The sequence below is a fragment of the Colossoma macropomum genome, unplaced genomic scaffold (assembly GCF_904425465.1).
Source record: "Colossoma macropomum unplaced genomic scaffold, Colossoma_macropomum, whole genome shotgun sequence".
Lineage (NCBI taxonomy): Eukaryota > Metazoa > Chordata > Actinopteri > Characiformes > Serrasalmidae > Colossoma > Colossoma macropomum.
In genome coordinates this window covers 13,052,060-13,069,713 of record NW_023494786.1, presented here as the reverse complement: position 1 = coordinate 13,069,713, position 17,654 = coordinate 13,052,060, and the positions used below count along the sequence as shown (strand labels likewise).

The 17,654-nt window shown below is 40.2% G+C and overlaps 1 pseudogene; it reads right to left on the bottom strand.

Moving 5' to 3' along the window:
* Nucleotides 1-17,654, bottom strand: part of LOC118826972 — a 35,566-nt pseudogene extending 17,912 nt beyond the window's left edge.

Here is a 17,654-nt window from a genome sequence, read left to right as displayed (position 1 = left end):
TGGACATACAAATATGATGGTGGCCATGATATCTTCTGCCTTTGTAGATCAAACAGTGAGGTTCTCTGACAGCCAAATTTGTTAGCATCTTGAGCCCCACGCGCTGTCAGATAATGAATGTAGTAAACCACAAGATGTGTCTGAAACAGCTTTAAATTATGTAAGTATGCTTCGTAGTATAAATAATCACAAAATATCAGTGCTTTATTATGATTAATAATACCTTTATTAGAGAAATAAAAATATCTTTTCCATTATACATCAACTGTTATTCTTTTAAAACCTTGTTATATCCAAAAGTGTTACAAATGTATATTGTCGCCGTCCAGAGAAAAACTCCAAAATATCTCCAAAATGTAAGTTTACTGGACAAGGCAAAAAACATTAATGTAAAGAGACTTTATTCCAAATAATGATGCAGCATTTCTATTGGTCTATTCCTCATGAAAATGTACACATGTAAATGTACAGTGTAAAGGGCAGCTCAAAACAAGTAAAAAAAAACAATGGAGATACTTTTTTTTTTTTGTACAGTGACAATATACAGCATTTTTAGATGAATCTGTACATTTTCTGTTCAGATGTGATTATAACAGTCTAGTGTAGAAGAATTTTTACACATAGAATTACAAAAAACTGTTTGTACATTCAACAAATTACCTTTAGGGTAAGATACACATGGTCTTTCTGTGCACTCCGTTGTACTCTAACATGCAGACACTCTGGCTCATCTTCAAGTATGAAGTCATAAATTGACACTGATGTCACTGGCAGCAAATGAAAAACCTATGGAAGATTTAATGAACTTGTTAATATGACATTTTTTAAAACAAAAGTCTTATAATATGGACACAACCTCTGTGTGATCTCCTAAATATAATAATCTTTGTATTACGCAATGGTAAAATTTGTATTTTTACTTGTTACCAGTCTCTCAATTGTTTCTACTTTGTATGCAAGGTATAGCAATGTTAAATAAATAAATAAGAAGATATTTAATGAACACTGACATAGACAAAGAATTTTTTTTTTATATTGAATGAATATTGATATATTGTCGTTTTTCAGTTTTTGACAAAATTTGAAAATGCCTGTTGGCCTTTATATTGTGTGTAAATTTCATGAAGAATGGACCAAAAGAAATATATATATATATACTCACTGAGCACTTTACTAGGAACACCTCCTTGTTTCTACACTCATTGTCCATTTTATCAGCTCCACTTACCATATAGGAATCTGTAATCCACAATTACAGACTGTAGTCCATCTGTTTCTCTGCATATTTTGTTTCCCCCTTTCACCCTGTTCTTCAGTGGTCATGACCCCCACTGGACCAACATAGAGCAGGTATCATTTGGGTAGTAGATCGTTCCCCTTCCTGGATCGGGGCCTTGTCGTGGCGGAAGGGCTTGTGTGGTCTAGGGATCTTCAGAGCTAAGTCATCGGGAGCAATATGCTCCTGGTAGGATTTCCCAGGGCGAACAGGTCTGGTGTGAAGACCCAGACTAACTCGATCCAAAAACCCTCCATGAAAAACGGACACAGAAGATCATGTACCCTGCCCAGGAGAGGGTCACCGGGACCTACCCCTGGAGCCAGGCCTGGGGGTAGCGCCCCTCGGCAAGCGCCTGGTGGCCGGGCAGCCCACGTAACCCGGCCGGGCTCAGCCAGAAGAGGACACATGGGGGGACCATGTGGGCCCACCACCCGCAAGGTCCAGCATGGGGGAGCGGTGCAGTGCCGTACAGGCAATGGGAGATGGCAGGGGGGCCCTTGGTGGCCTAGGCCCCTGCGGCAGAAACTGGCTCTTGGTACGTTGAATGTAACCTCACTGGGGGGGGAAGGAGCCGGAGCTTGTGCTGGAGGTTGAGAGGTACCAACTAGATATAGTTGGGCTCACCTCCACCCACAGTGTTGGCTCTGGAACCAAACTCCTGGATAGGGGTTGGTACCTCTCCTACTCAGGAGCAGGTTTGGGTATACTCATGAGTCCCTGGCTGGCGGCAGTGCAGTTGGAGTTTGTCCCGGTGGACGAGAGGGTCACCTCAATGCAATTAAAATCGCAGAGGGGAAAACTCTGACTGTTGTGTGGGCTTATGCACCAAACAACAGGTCGGAGTATTCAGCCTTCTTGGAGCGAGTGGGTGGGGTTCTGGAAAGGGTCCCGCGTACAGACTCCATAGTCTTACTGGGAGACATCAATGCTCATGTTAGCGACTGGGAGACCTGGAGAGGCATGATTGGGAAGAACGGCCTGCCCGATCTAAACCCAAATTGTAAATTGTTATTGGACTTCTGTACCAGGCATGGATTGTCCATAACGAACACCAAGTTCGAACACAAGGATGCTCATAAGTGTACATGGTACCAGAGCTCCTTGGGTCAAAGGTCAATGATCAACTTTGTTGTCGTTTCATCTGACTTGGGACCATATGTTCTGGACACTCGAGTGAAGAGAGGTGCTGAGCTGTCAACTGACCATCTGGTGGTGAGTTGGATCAGATGGCAGGGAAGACTGAGGGTCAGACCCGGTAGGCCCAAGCGAATAGTGAGGGTGTGCTGGGAACGACTGTCGGAGGCCCCTGTTCGGAATGATTTTAATTCCCACCTCTGGGAGAGCTTTTCTCATGTCCCGGAGGAAGTAGGGGACATAGAGTCTGAATGGACCCTGTTCAAAACCTCCCTTGTGGAAGCTGCCAGGCGTGGCTCTGGCCAAAAGCTTGTTGGTGCCTTTCAGGGCGGTGACCCAAAAACCCCCTGGTGGACACCAGTGGTGAGGGAGGCTGACGAAAGAGGCCTTTAGGGACTGGATGGCCCGAAGGACTCCCAACTCAGCAGATAGGTACCGACGGGCAAAAAGGGTGGCAGCTGCAACGGTGGCAGAAGCAAAATCCAGGGTGTGGGAGGAGTTTGGTGAAGCCATGGAAAAAGACTTTCAGTTGGCCTCAAGGAGGTCCTGGACAACTGTCCAGCGACTCAGGAGCGGTCGGGGTGGCTGCACCCAAGCTGTATTTGGCAGGGGTGGAGAAACTCTGACTTCAAATGAGGATATTGTTGGGCAGTGGAAAGAGCACTTTGAGGAACTCCTTAATCCGGGTGACATGCCTCCCTCACGGGAGTCAGGGCCAGAGGCCTCTGGCGTGTCAAGCTCCATTTCCCTGATGGAGGTCACTGAGGTAGTTGGCAAGTTGGCAAGCTCTTCAGTGGCAAGGCACCGGGGGTGGATGAGCTTAAGGCTCTGGATATTGTGGGGCTGTCGTGGCTGACATGCCTATGCAATATTGCATGGACCTCGGGAACAGTACCCTTGGACTGGCAGACCGGGGTGGTGGTCCCTATTTTGAAGAAAGGGGACCGGAGGGTGTGTGCCAACTATTGGGGTATCACACTGCTCAGCCTCCCTGGGAAAGTCTATGCCAAGATGCTGGAAAGGAGACCTTGACCGATAGTTGAACCTCAGATTGAGGAGTAACAATGCGGATTTCGTCCTGGCCATGGAACAATGGACCAGCTTTTCACCCTCTCACAGATTGTTGAGGGGGCATGGGAGTTTGCCAAGGCTTACGACCGTGTTCCTTGAGATATCTTGTGGGAGGTCCTCCGGGAGTATGGGGTGCTGGGGTTACTATTTCGGGCCATTCAATCTCTGTATGCCCGGAGTGAGAGCTGTGTTTGTATACTCGGCATAAAGTCGGACTCTTTAAGTGTTAGCATTGGACACCGCCAGGGTTGTGCCCTGTCTCCACTCCTATTCTTGATATTCATGGACAGGGTGTCAAGGCGTAGCCGGGGTCAGGAGGGCATTATGTGTGGAGGCCGGAGGGTGGCGTCTCTGCTATTTGCAGATGATGTCGTTCTTTTGGCTGGATCACATGGATGCCTCCAGCGCGCACTGGAGCAGTTTGCAGCTGAGTGTGAAGCGGTATGCGGATCAGCACCTCCAAGTCTGAGTCCATGGTCTTAGCCTGGAAAAGGATGGCATGCCCACTCCAGGTAAGGGGAAAGGACTTGCCCCAGCTGGAGGAGTTTAAGTATCTCTGGGTCTTGTTCACGAGTGATGGGAAGAGGGATCGTGAGATCGACTGCAGGCTGGGACAGGCGGCAGCAGTAATGTGGTCACTGTACCGGACTGTAGCGGTTTACCGATCAGTCTACATCCCGACCCTCACCTATGGTCATGAGCTGTGGGTAAAGACTGAAAGAATGAGATCGTGAATACAAGCAGTGGAAATGAGCTTTCTTTGCAGGGTGGCGGGCTACACTCTATTTGATAGGGTGAGGAGCTCGGCCATCCGGGAGGAGCTCGGAGTAGAGCCGCTACTCCTCTGCATTGAGAGGAGCCAGCTGAGGTGGTTCGGGCATCTGATCCGGATGCCCCCTGGACAGGCACAGCCTACCGGAACAAGACCCCGGGGTCGTCCTAGGACCCGCTGGAGGGATTATGTCTCCAAGTTGGCTTGGGAGCGGCTTGGGGTCCCTGGAAATGAGCTGGAGGAAGTTGCAGGGGACAGGTGAGCTACTGTCTCTGATTTTACATCTAGACGGTGGATCAACAAGGTAGGTGTGTCTAATAGAGTGGAGAGTGAGTGGTGGTACAAGTAGACCAGCACTGTGTCGGGTCCACCTGTACCAGCACAACACACACTAAAACCCTACCACCACGTGTTGACAATATGCTGTCACTGGGCTAATTCCTTTCCCAGTTGCTAGAGGGCAGTGATAACCCCAAGTTTGCAGTTAAGGAGGAGAAGAAGAAGAGATTTGGAGGGAAATTGGAGTATGTTTGGCATGTATGTGTTCCTCAAATGTGTTCTATATGCCTTTGTTGAGGAATGGAATGTTCTTTGGCTCAATGTAAGAAAGGTATTTGTGTTTTTTAAAGCTTTTTATACATTGGTAGCTTTATCTTAATGTGGTGAAAGGGACTGATGGCAGTGTTCAGTCATTTGTTTATACCTGTTTCTGTTTCCTTTTTCAGAAGGGTTTTGTTTTCTACTTGGTTTGGTCTGGGCATATTTCTGGATTTGTTCTGAATCCAGATTATCTCCTTTGGTATTTATACTGGCCATCTTGGTCTTTGACTGAAATACCAGCTTTAAGTGGCCTTGAGAAGCCATGCTACAGTCATCTTGTATCCTGCCGAGTGTTTTGAATGGAAATTGAACTTCAGGTGGATTCCTGATGAACCGTATCATCTCATACGGAAGTGAAAGAGATTCGGAGAATCTCAGAACCACTGGGAACTGGTGAGACTGTTTCATTATACCTGCTTAAAGCTTGTTACAGAGGAACTTGTTTTGCTCTAATATGTATTATATTTTTGTTGTTATTGTTTGGTTTTTTTTTGTTTGTTTATGCATTATCCAAATGGTATGAATCTGTATATAGTTGGAACTGGTTGTGCGAATATGCTTGGTGGACATGTCTCAAAATAATTCTATAAACAAATAAAGGTAAAATATTGTCTGTTTTGAACTAAATATCAGTAAGCATGTACGATTATTTCATATTAGGAAAGGTAACCCACCCCTGATGTGTTACAACATGTGTCACTGCAGTGCTGAGAATGATCCACCACAGAATGATCCTCCTGACCTTTGAAGAACTGGGTGAAAGGCGGCTAACAGTGTATGCAGAGAAACGGATGGACTACAGTCTGTGATTGTAGAACTGCACATATATGGTAAGTGGAGCTGATAAAATGGACAATGAGTGTACAAACAAGGTAGATACAATTTTTACCTTTCAACCTAAACCCAGTCACCCATAATGATGAAGTGAAAACTTTGTTTTAGAGTTTATGGAAAAAAAAATGAAAATCAAAAACTGAAATCTTTTTTTTCCCAGAGGTATTCAGATCCTTTGCTGAGGCACTACTAATTGTGGTCAGATGCATCCTGTTTATTTTAATTATCCTTAAGATGTGTCTAGAACTCAACTGGAGTCCACGTGTTGCAATCTGAATTGACTGGAAAGACTGGAAGAAGCTTGGCACAACCTTGAACCTTTATGGAGTTGGCTGTCCGGCTAAATGGGGCATCTAGGCAAGAAGGGCCTTGGTCAGGGAGATAAAAAAAAGAAGCCAACCGTCATTCTAAAAGAGCTCTTATGCAGTCTTGTGCAGAGATGGGACAGATTGTTGGACAGATGCACTTCATAAATCAGGCCTTTATGGCAGAGTGGCTAGACGGAAGCCTCTGTTGAGTAAAAGGCCCACTTGGACTTTGCTAAATAGCATGTAAAGGTCTCATAAAGAAAAAATTCCTGGTCTGTTTACTGTTTATACAAAATGAAACGCAACACCTCGTTTTGTAGCTTTATCGTTATTCAGGATGGAACTTCTAGCTAACTGTCATACAATTATGAAGCCTGAGCTATGATAAAAAACAAACATGATACCTGCATAGTGACGGAGTAGTACGACAAAGTGGGACGCTATGTGAATAATAAGGTAGCGCCAAGTTTAGCTTAAATGTTCAAGTATCTATGTTTTACTCTTTTTTTTTTTTTTTTTTTATTATTACGACTCCATTTCCAAAAATGTAAATAAAAACAAAATGCAATGATGTACAAATAATCGAAACCCTATAAATAGGGTTTGAAAATAGTGCAAAGACAACATATCAAATATTGAAACTGAGAAAGTTTGTTTTTTGAAAAAAAACATTTTGAATTTGATGCCAACAACTCACTCCAAAAAACTTGGGACAGGGGCAACAAAAGGCTGGCAAAGTTGTGTAATGCTAAAAAAACACCTGGTGGTTAATTGTCAACAGGTCAGTAACATGATTGGGTATAAAAAAAAAAGTATCCCAGAGAGCCTGAGTCTTTCAGAAGTAAAGATGAGGAGGAATTCGCCCCTCTGTGCTAGCAAATAGTGCAACAATTAAAGAATAGCATTTCTCAAGATAAAATAGCAAAGAACTTTTGCTTTTCATCTTTTACGGTGCATAATATCATTAAAAGTTTCAGAGAATCTGGATAAATCTCTGTATGCAAGGGACAAGGCCGAAAGGCGGTGCTTGCTGGCTGTTTTCTTTGGGTCCTCAGGCAGCACTACGTTAAAAACAGACATGACTCTCTAGTGGAAATCACTGCATGGACTCAGAAACACTTCTTAAAACCCAGTGAACCCATGAACACAGTTCATCACTGCATCCATAAATGCAAGTTGAAACTCTAAACGCATAGGAGAAACCACACATAAACAGGATCCAGAAATGCTGCCACCTTCTCTGGGCCCAAGCTCATTCAAAATGGACTGAGGGGAAGTGGAAGAGTGTCCTGTGGTCCGACGAGTCAACATTTGAAATTCTTTTTTGGAACTCATGGACACTATCCTCCAGGCTAAAGGCCACTCAGCTTGTTAATAGTGCACAGTCCAAAAGCCAGTATTCATGATGGTATAGGGGTGCATTAGTGCACATGTCATGGATGACTGGCACATCTGTGAAGGCATCATTAATGCTGAACGATATATACAGATTTTGGCAAACCACATTCTGCATGTATTACAATAGCATTGCTCCATATTAAAAGAGTCCAGGTGCTAAACTGACCTGCCTGCACTCCAGACCTGTGACCCACTGAAAACATTTGCCGTGTTATGAAATCAAAAATGAGACAAAGGAGACACCGAAATGTTGAGCAGCTGAAATCCTGTATCAAGCAAGAATGGGAAAACATTTCACTTTCAAAACTACAGCTGTTGGCCTTCTCAGTTCCCAAACGCTTACAGAGTGTAGTTAAAAGAAGAGATGATGGAAACACAGTGGTAAACATGCCCCCGTCCCATTTTTTTTTTAAACGTGTTGTTGCCTTCAAAATGGACACACATTTTTCAAAAAACAATACAATTTCTGACTTTCAACATTTGATGTGATGACTTGATAGTATTTTCTTTTACAATATGGTTTATTTCTGCACAGCGTCCTAACTTTTTTGGCAATGGGGTTGTATTTACGTAGGTTTTGATTGATTTTTGAAGCAAACAAATTACAATTTTGGCATGGATTTACAGAAGAGAGTTTGAGTCCAAGTCCAGAGTTTGTTAGCAACGTCAGCCTAGCATCTTCCATTCTAAAATAGAGGAGCATATGTCAGATATCAAACATCAAATCATGTCTTGGCTTATCGACTGAATCTGGGGTAAATGATAAATCATTTTTCAGTTCAACTATCGTTCTTATGTCTCTGCAACAACTGTATGCTGGTGGCTTTGTATTTTTCCTGTCCACATTGCTTGTGTTGTAGTTGCTGTAATATTGCACTAAATGTGCAAATGTTTTAACCCCTTAAATGGCCCAAAGTTTTATTACTCACTTCTATAACCTACGAATTACCCAGCAAGTTTGCATTGACGTCCCCGTAGTTACTGAATGATAAGTCTGGGATTTTAAGTGGTTAAAGTATTAATTTCTGGCTTTCATACTTCAGAGATAATTTTGTAATTGTTTGCTGGTTGTCTACTCAACTCACTGATGGAGTACAAGCCTTTATCACTCTGCAGAGGAATGGAGGTGTCCGTATGACTCCATATGAACTCTTGTTGTTTTTACTGGCCCTTTGCTGATACTCTGTCCATCTTATGATCATTTACACCATTCCTTGGCCTAATAAACACTCACAAAACTCCATTGTCAATTGCTGTTAAGTATAACCTCTAGGTTCTAAAATGCTTGGTATTAAAAATGATGAGAAAAATCAAGCTCTCAAGTATGTGTTGAATATTCAGTAAATCTGAACTTCACCTCGTCAGCATTCAGGCGTTTTCTTGGTTCCATGATGAACACACTCTGATCCACAGCACTAAGTCCACACAGTGAACCAGGCAGAGCTGATAGCTGGAGAGTGTTTTCCTCACCAGGAACTGCCTCAGTGGGAGAGAACTGCAGTGAGACCTGAGGATCATGAAGTTCAGAGTGATTTATCTTTTTCACAATAATTGTGAGAAAAAAGACTGACTAATTAACTAATGCTAACAATTACATGAAAATATGCAAACATATCAAAAATATCAAAGTGTGTTATATCACCTTGTTTCTAAAACATTTTTCAACATTAAAATTCTTGCTAGCAGCGATGACGTTCTCACTGGGCAGCACACAGTACACCAGAACCTGCACTACAGGAGCCAGTTCAGCATCAACAGACAGTCTGAACGAGACTTTTCCCTCTATGAGCTTTTTGGATTCTTTCACTTCAACTTTCTCATATCCATGATGGACTATGGCTCCTTTAGACAAGACCTGCACCAAAGAACCAAACTGATATTGACAAACAGCCAACAGTATTTCATTTAAAGCTGTCTGTACAGAGGACATGTAAATGTTAATTTTAGAATATATGACTGTATATACTTACCATGTATATAATATCAGTGCTGTAATTTTCAGTGATTTCTCCAATAATAGAGTACTTAATGTTTATGGAAATTTCAGAACCACATGGAATCGGTTCCTTCAAGCTCTCTATTGATAATTCACTGTACACGGGACTGTAAGGTGTAACAGGTTGGAGGAGTGGTATAGTCATGTAACTGACTGCAAAGAAAGGTCTTCTATATATTTGAAATTCATCATCTGGACAGACACGTGCCTAGAAAACAGTAAGACAGGATTTTGTTTCAGTAAATTGACAGCATAGACACATTTTCGGAAAATATTTGGTCATCATACCATACCAGCAGTGAAATCTCTGTTTGAGGGTGATCAGGCGCATTAATTGTGAAGTTGGCTAATCCATTAATATCTGTTGTAAGATTTTGAGGGAGCTCTCGAGATAGACTTTGACCTCCCATAAGACATACTTTCTTGTTAGGTATTGGTTTTCCATTGAAGTTTGTAACTTTGATCTGTTTATCGGTGAAAGAACATTTATAATCAAATTGTCAATGTCAAAACAGTAAAAAACTTACAAAGTATAAAGAATATAAGACGTCAAGGACATTTGAATGTAAAAACACACACCTTTCCCTCTATAACTGTGTCCCGTTCAAAGTGTTTTGGTAAATCAAGAAACTCAGCTTTACCAATTTCATAAGTAAGCTGTATGCGTTCTGGTTTTATAATGGAAATATCTAGAATAAAATAAAGTGACACAAATTCCATTACTTGCTACATATGACTGAAATCTATAAAAAATGCATTTCAGTTTGATAGTCTGTTTCAAAGTTAGCAGACAGGCCATGTTATTAACTCACCTGTTCCTTCCTCTGTCACTGTAATAGTAGCATCTACCTCATTTTCCAAATAAGGCTGAAATTCAGGCTTAGTGAAAGCTGACATGTTGAAGACAGCAGAGGCACAGCCAGACTCATTCATCTACAAGCCAAACCACAAAAACAAATGCTGTTATTACATGTATAAAACTGCCTAGCACTTTTCTTGCTAGAAGCTGATTAGAAGAGGATGCTGCTTATCCTCCTGGGTCACGGGGGGTACTGGAGCTGGTGCTGAAGGCAGAGGCCAGGAAACACCCTGGACAGGCTACCAGTCCATCACAGGGCAGACACACTTACATACACATTCACACATAAGAAGAGGAAGTACTGAAGAACATTATCGTTTTATTCTAATGAACGGTTAGAACTGTTTCATCTAATGAGAAAGATGTTCACTGCATAAGAGTTTCTTTGTTGTATTTCAGTTGAGTTTCAGTCACTCTGACCACAGAAGGACAGAATCTCACCTCTCACGGAGAATTTGAACTGACTGGCTGACGCACTGTCCAATGGGAAACAATTGTATATCAAGCTAATTGCTAGTAGCATGCAGTTGTGTCTCTACTTACCGATAAGCCTTTCAAAAAAGGTATACGCCTAGACGCTGAACCAGGAATTTGTGACAGATCGAAAAGCAATCACTACAGTGGAAAAACGTAAGGATTTGCATTGTAAAATGAAATGCTGAATTCCTGTTGGAATTCAATACAATTTGATGTGATAAATGCATGAGTATATTGCTTTCCAATGTGCTCTACTTAAAACAACGTTAAATCAATGTAATGGATCTTTTACTTTTCATTTTGGTGTGTTTTCCACTTGTTACTGTTTAAATGCAATCTCATCTGCATTGCATTTTTGGTTGCATTTCAATGAAAAAAATACATTTGAAGTGCAAAAAAAGAGGTCAAGTCACATGAAAACAATGTAAAAGGCTTTGCTTTCCATTTTGGCTTATATTCTGCATGTCATCTATGGAAAAGTAATATCATGTGTGCATTGTATTTCACTGTTTTGTCTGTTATGATCGCATTTCAATGAGGAAAATCCATTTAAAGTACTGCATAGTGGAAAGCAATATAGTTATGCATTCATTATATTTTAAAGTGGATTGTTTTCAATTCTGATGTGATTCTGGGTTTTGTTTAGCAGAAAAACTGGTTTCTGTTTTCCGTTCACTGCAGTCTTTACCACCACTGTCCTCAATTGCTGCCCACAATGGCGACTAGTTTTCATCAACTAGTCTATGTAAGCCCTTTAACACATACTTACACACCTGCACTGTTTCATCCAGGCATGATGAGATCAATGGGATATACTCCTGATAACGCTGTGTAGGGCACACTTTCACCACTGCTTTACCAGGTACTGGCTGTCCATAAGTGTACCTTCAAAAATAAGCAGATAAAGAATGGGGTAAAGGCAGGCAACGTAATTTTTATACATATATATAATACAATGTAAATTTACATGCAGATATTACAGATGTTCCATTTGGTTGTACTAAAATCCCATTGATTACATTTAAAGATGGCACAAATAAATGAAAACTTCATTTCATTTCATGCTTCTTTCATGTTGAGCGCTTGTGGTTTACTCTTGAAACAGTCACTCACTTTGCACAAAGCTCTATCTTCAGTTCCTCCTCTCCAACACTCTGTTGTTCTGGTGTTTTCACTGTAACCTCAAACCTGGGTAAAACTAAAAGACAAATGGAATCTGTTATTACAGTAAATGGCACTAATTATTATTAACAGAAAAGCTAATGTCCTAGTGCTGTCACTTACCGTACTTCTTCACCTTAAAGTAATGCCTGGTTTCTCTATCCCCAATGTTAGCCTGCAGTTTATACTGGCCCTCAGGAGCCTCAGGATTCAGTTTGTGAGAAAGCTGCACTATCAGGCCTGTTGAGGACACATTCGTCCACTGACCGATCCTGTTACCATTATTATCCTGTTTGGTTCCACAAAAAGAGAAAGATTTTTTTTTTGATTCATTGCAGTGACAGTATTAGGAGGAACAAAAAAAGATTACAGACTTTATTCATTAAGAGTTTTAAAATGAAGATGTGTTTCCATCTCCTTACCTCAAGAGCCAATAAGCTGTACTGTAAGGGACAATAGAACTGCATGTCACATTGTGTCATTTTGATTAATAAATGTCATTTTGCATAGTATAATAAAAACCTCTAAAAGCATTTAACACATCAACAACTAAAATGGTTGATTTAACAGATAGATGGGTTTTTACGAAAATGGCACTGGAGAGGCTTCTTGTGTGTAATATATCTAATATATATGTCAACCAAATTCAGTCTTATTCAGAATTTCTTAATTCATAGATTTTTTTAAGTATGACAATTTCTTTAACACTGGTTTACCTTTACAGTCAAAGAAAAGCTCTTACCTCTTGTTTAAGGGGGATGAAATTTTTATCCATAGTGACAACTCTGAAATTCACTGTTTGAAAGGACATTAACAAAGAAATATCACATTCTGAGCCATACGATCAGTAATAATTACTTTGCCATTAAACTGTGTTGCAGAAATGATGAATTACCTGTTTGGCCGGGGTTGTAGATTGGTTTATCAGTCTGGATGAATGTCAGCGGGTAGTAGGATTTAAACATGACTTTAGTTCTCTGTGTTCTCCGATACCTTTCACCTTTGACCTCTACTCTGATCTCCTGCACTGACTCACCCTTCAACCTGTGGAGCCTGTAGAAATCATATGATGAGCTATTTTCCACAGTCAGACACGTCAAACACACACACAAAAAAAAATATATATAAAATATAATATATTGTGACCTAAATATAAAATATAAGATAAATAATCTTGGTTTCTGACCTTAAACTGAGAGCAGCGGTGAAATTCTTCCTCCACTCTCTCCTGTAGAATTATTCTGTTCTGGTTGTTGTGAACCCGATAAATAGTCATTAGCAAAGTTTCTTTAGGGTTCAGAAAACTCATACACAGTGTAGCCTCAGATCCAGACTCTATCACTGCAGGAAACGTCACCATGAAATACCTAAAGACAAAAAGTAGTAATTTTAAGATGGCGCCCACATTAACACAGGTTTAGAGGTGTAATATGAAACTTTACTGAACAAATGTGAGTTATGGATAAGAAGGTTATTCAAAGCAATAGAAAAAAAATGCTGAGTTCCTCCCTTAAGATGCCTTGCCAGGCCTTTACTGCAGCTGCCTTTAGTTGCTGCTTGTTTGTGGGTCTTTCTGCCATCTGTCTTCAATAAGTGAAAAGCATGCTCAGTTGGGTTGAGGTCAGGTGACTGACAACTGACAAAAGTTGGGAGGATAAAGCCGTTTTATAGTGTTTAAATATATCAACCTCCTGGTCCAGCCGGTCAGTTTTTACTCACTTTCTGACTTATTAAGGTGGACAAAGTGATTTTAGTTGGAGATTTTAACTTGCATATAGATGATGCCACAGATGTGTGGCCACTGAATTTCTTAATATTACTGAATCTTTTCATTTCAAGCAACATGTCTCAGCTGCCACTCACACAGGTAGCCATACCTGGGACCTTTATTTTTTCTCTGGGATTAGATATTGATCATGTCTGTGGTGAGGACCTTTTGATCAGTGTTCATAAATACATTTTTTAATCTCTCTGTAAATACTGATGGGCTGCATGGTGGTGCAGTGGGTAGCGCTGTCTGGGGTCCTTTCTGTGGGGTCCTTTATGTTGATGGATGAAGTAGTACTGTTAAAGGCCAGGACTAGGACTATCTGCAGTACTTCTCTGTGGATGACGGATGTCTGCTGCTTGAGACAAAAGTGTCGCAGGACTGAACAACTATGGAAAGCCACTGGGCTAGAGGTGCATTTCTTTTAATGTATTAGTAAAGGAAGCTTGGTTTGCTTACTTTGCTAACTTAATTTCTTCTTGTAGGAGAAATCCTAAGATCTTGTTTGATACCATAAGTAATATTGTTTCACCACCTCTCTCTACATAATCATGTTTTTCTGTTAATGATTATAACGAGTTTCTTACTTTCTTTGTTGATAAGGTGATGGCTATTATGTCTAGTATTCAGTCTGTGACTTGTTCATCCAACATTAGCCCCACTGCACCTCTTATTGTTCTGGACTGTTTCCAACCTATCAGCTCAGAAGGTCCTATGCATTTGATTAGGAAAATGAAGCCATCTTCTAGCCCTCTGGATGTAATACCATCTTAACTTCTTTTAAAAGTTTTACCAATTATTAGCCCCGCAGTATAAGTTAATATTAATTCTTCAGAATGTAAATTAAAATAGAATGCAATGATACGCAAATCATGTGAACCATATTTATAAAGGAAAATACTACAAAGACAACATATCAAACCTTAAAAGTGACAATTTTATTATTTTCTTTTTTAAAAATATGCCTATTTTGAATTTTATGCAGACAGCACATTCCAAAAAAGTTGGGACGGGGGCATGTTTACTACTGTGTTTGATCACCTCTTCTTTTAACAAAACTGTAATTGTTTGGGAACTGAGGAGACCAATTGCTGTAGTTTTGAAATTTAAAGGTTTTCCCATTCATGTTTGATATAGAATTTCAGCTTCTCAAAAGCGCTGGATCTCTTTTGTTGTATTTTTCACTTTGTAATGTGCTAAATGTTTTCACTGGTGACAGGTCTGGACTGCAGGCAGGCCAGTTTAGCACCCAGACTCTTTTAATACAGAGCAATGCTGTTGTAATACATGCAGAATGTGGTTTGACATTGTCTTCATGAAATAAGCAAGGCCTTCCCTGAAGAAGATGACGTCTGGATGGCAGCATATGTTGCCAAAACCTGTATATATCATTCAGCATTAATGGTGCTTTCATAGATGTGCAGGTCACCCATGACATGCACTAATGCACCCCTATACCCTCATGAATATTGGCTTTTGAACTGTGCACTGATAACAAGCTGAGTGGTCTTTAGCCTGGAGGACAATTTGCATGATTTCCAAAAAGAATTTCAAATTTTGATTCGTCGGCTCACAGGACATTTTTTCCCTTTCCCTCAGTCTATTTTAAATGAGCTGAGGCCCAGAGAACGTGGCAGCGTTTCTGGATTTTGTTTTTATGTGGTTTCTTCTTTGTGTTTTAGAGATTTAACTTGCATTTGTGGATGCAGTGACAAACTGTTTTCATAGACAGAGGTTTTCAGAAGTGTTTCTGAGCACATGCAATGATTTCCACTGCAGAATCATATATGTTTTAAATGCAGTGCCACCTGAGGGCCCAAAGATCATGGCCAGCATATACTGGTTTTTGGCCTTGTCCCTTACATACAGAGATTTCTCCAGATTCTCTGAATCTTTTAATGATATTATGTACTGTAGATGATGAAGAGCATAGGTTCTTTGCTATTTTATGTTGAGAAATGTTATTCTTGAATTGTTGCACTATTTGATCAAATAGTCTTTCACAGAATGGTGAACCCCTCCTCATTTTTATTTCTGAAAGACTCAGCCTCTCTGGGATGCTTTTTATACCAAATCATGTTACTAAACTGTTGCCAATCAAACACCAGGTGTCTTTTTTTTAGCATTACACAACTTTACCAGCCTTTTGTTTCCCCGTCCCAACTTTTTTGGAACGTGTTGTTGGCATCAAATTCTAAATGGGCATATATTTTTCAAAAAACAATAATATTTTTCAATTTCAACATTGGATATGTTGTCTTTGTAGTATTTTAAGGTAAATATAGGGATGAAATGATTTGCACATCATTGCATTTTATTTTTAATTACATTTTTTACAGCGCCCCTTTTTTGGAAATGGGGTTGTAGATTGATCAACAGTAAATGCTATTGCAAAAGTGTGGACTGAGTGGACCCAAAGATAAAGAGCCCAAACAATCTACATGCAATGTGTGATCAGTATAATGGTTGTGGAATCTGTCCTACACTTTGGAGAACTTCAACTAATGCAATAAAACATCTTTAAAAAAATAAAATTACAATATCATCCATGAAAGATCTAAAGCTACTAGATGCTGCAACATATCATCAAAAGCACCATGTGAGAACTTATTAATGAAAATGTTCAAATTGGCCATGAACTCCAAGTTTGTTCTAAATGTGAAAATACTAAAAGGTGTGATGAATGCAAAACCAGCCATCGTGATTTCCTACTAAAATAAAATCACCTACAAAACAAAATCCTAACATACATTACATAGTAAGTTTTGTGTGTTTAGGTTGTAATACAACATACAACTGGAATTGTTTTCTGTTCTAATATACACATTTTATATCACATTTTAGAATGCAGCTTGTAAGAAATAAAAAAAGTTGTAGTGAACATTTTTACAGATCCAACATACAAATATACTTTTTTGATATAGCCTACTATGTTTTTATACAGCAGCTTTGATATTTGTGAAATGATATTAAGCCACTGTTGCTTAAGGTGGAATGAGCCTGAAACTGGACAAATATTCAAAGTCAACAATAAAAACCCAGTTGGGTAGATTGTATTGAAAAGAAAGCATGTTTAACATTATTACCATATGGTTATATTACAGTATGACACAAAATAAAGCATGTCATCTTTTGGTGTTACTTACGGTCCTAAAGTTTGTCCATAGACACAGAGAAAGAGGAAGCAGGCTAACAGTAGCCTTTTACTAAAGTGAATCCTCCTGACAACCATGATGAAGTCTGGTCACCAACAACAAGTCAAGAAGCTCAGCTGCCTGTTTAAAAGATCATTCAGCCCACAGGAGATTCTCATCAATGATTAATCAATACCTTTTGGCTGAATTGAAAACTTGTACCATAAGCAACAATATATCCATATGTGGGAAGTTGAAATGTAGTATATTCAAAGTCCAAAAACGTTAAATATTTACAGTTGCTTGCAAAGGTTTGGGTGCCCCTGGGCAAATTTCATGTTTTGTTGATTTTGGAAGTGACAGTCATGCATTCACAGAGATCCACCTTTTAGAGATTAGCTTTCCTGTAATACTGAGAACTAGTTTCACTGTTTCACATGTCCGCATCAGTCAGCCTTCTTATACCTGGACTAACGTAACTACAACTACTGGGCAATCGTGAGTTGCTGGCCATTAAACTGGCATTGGAGGAATGGCACCATTGGTTAGAGGGGGCAAACCATTCTTTTACGGTGCTGACATGTCATTGGAATCTGGATTACCTTCGTAAATCAAAGAGACTATATTCCAGACAAGCAAGGTGGGCAATGTTCTTTTCATGCTTTAACTTTGTTATCACACACAGACCAGGGGTCTCATAATGGCAAAGCTGATGGGATAATGACAAAGGCCTCACTTGTCTCAGTTACGTTTAATGTAAACAGTACTACCGTATGAAAAACACTGGGCAAAAAGGGCATCCATAGGAGAGTTACAAGGCGCAAACCACTGCTGACCAAATAAACACAAAGGCTCATCTCAAA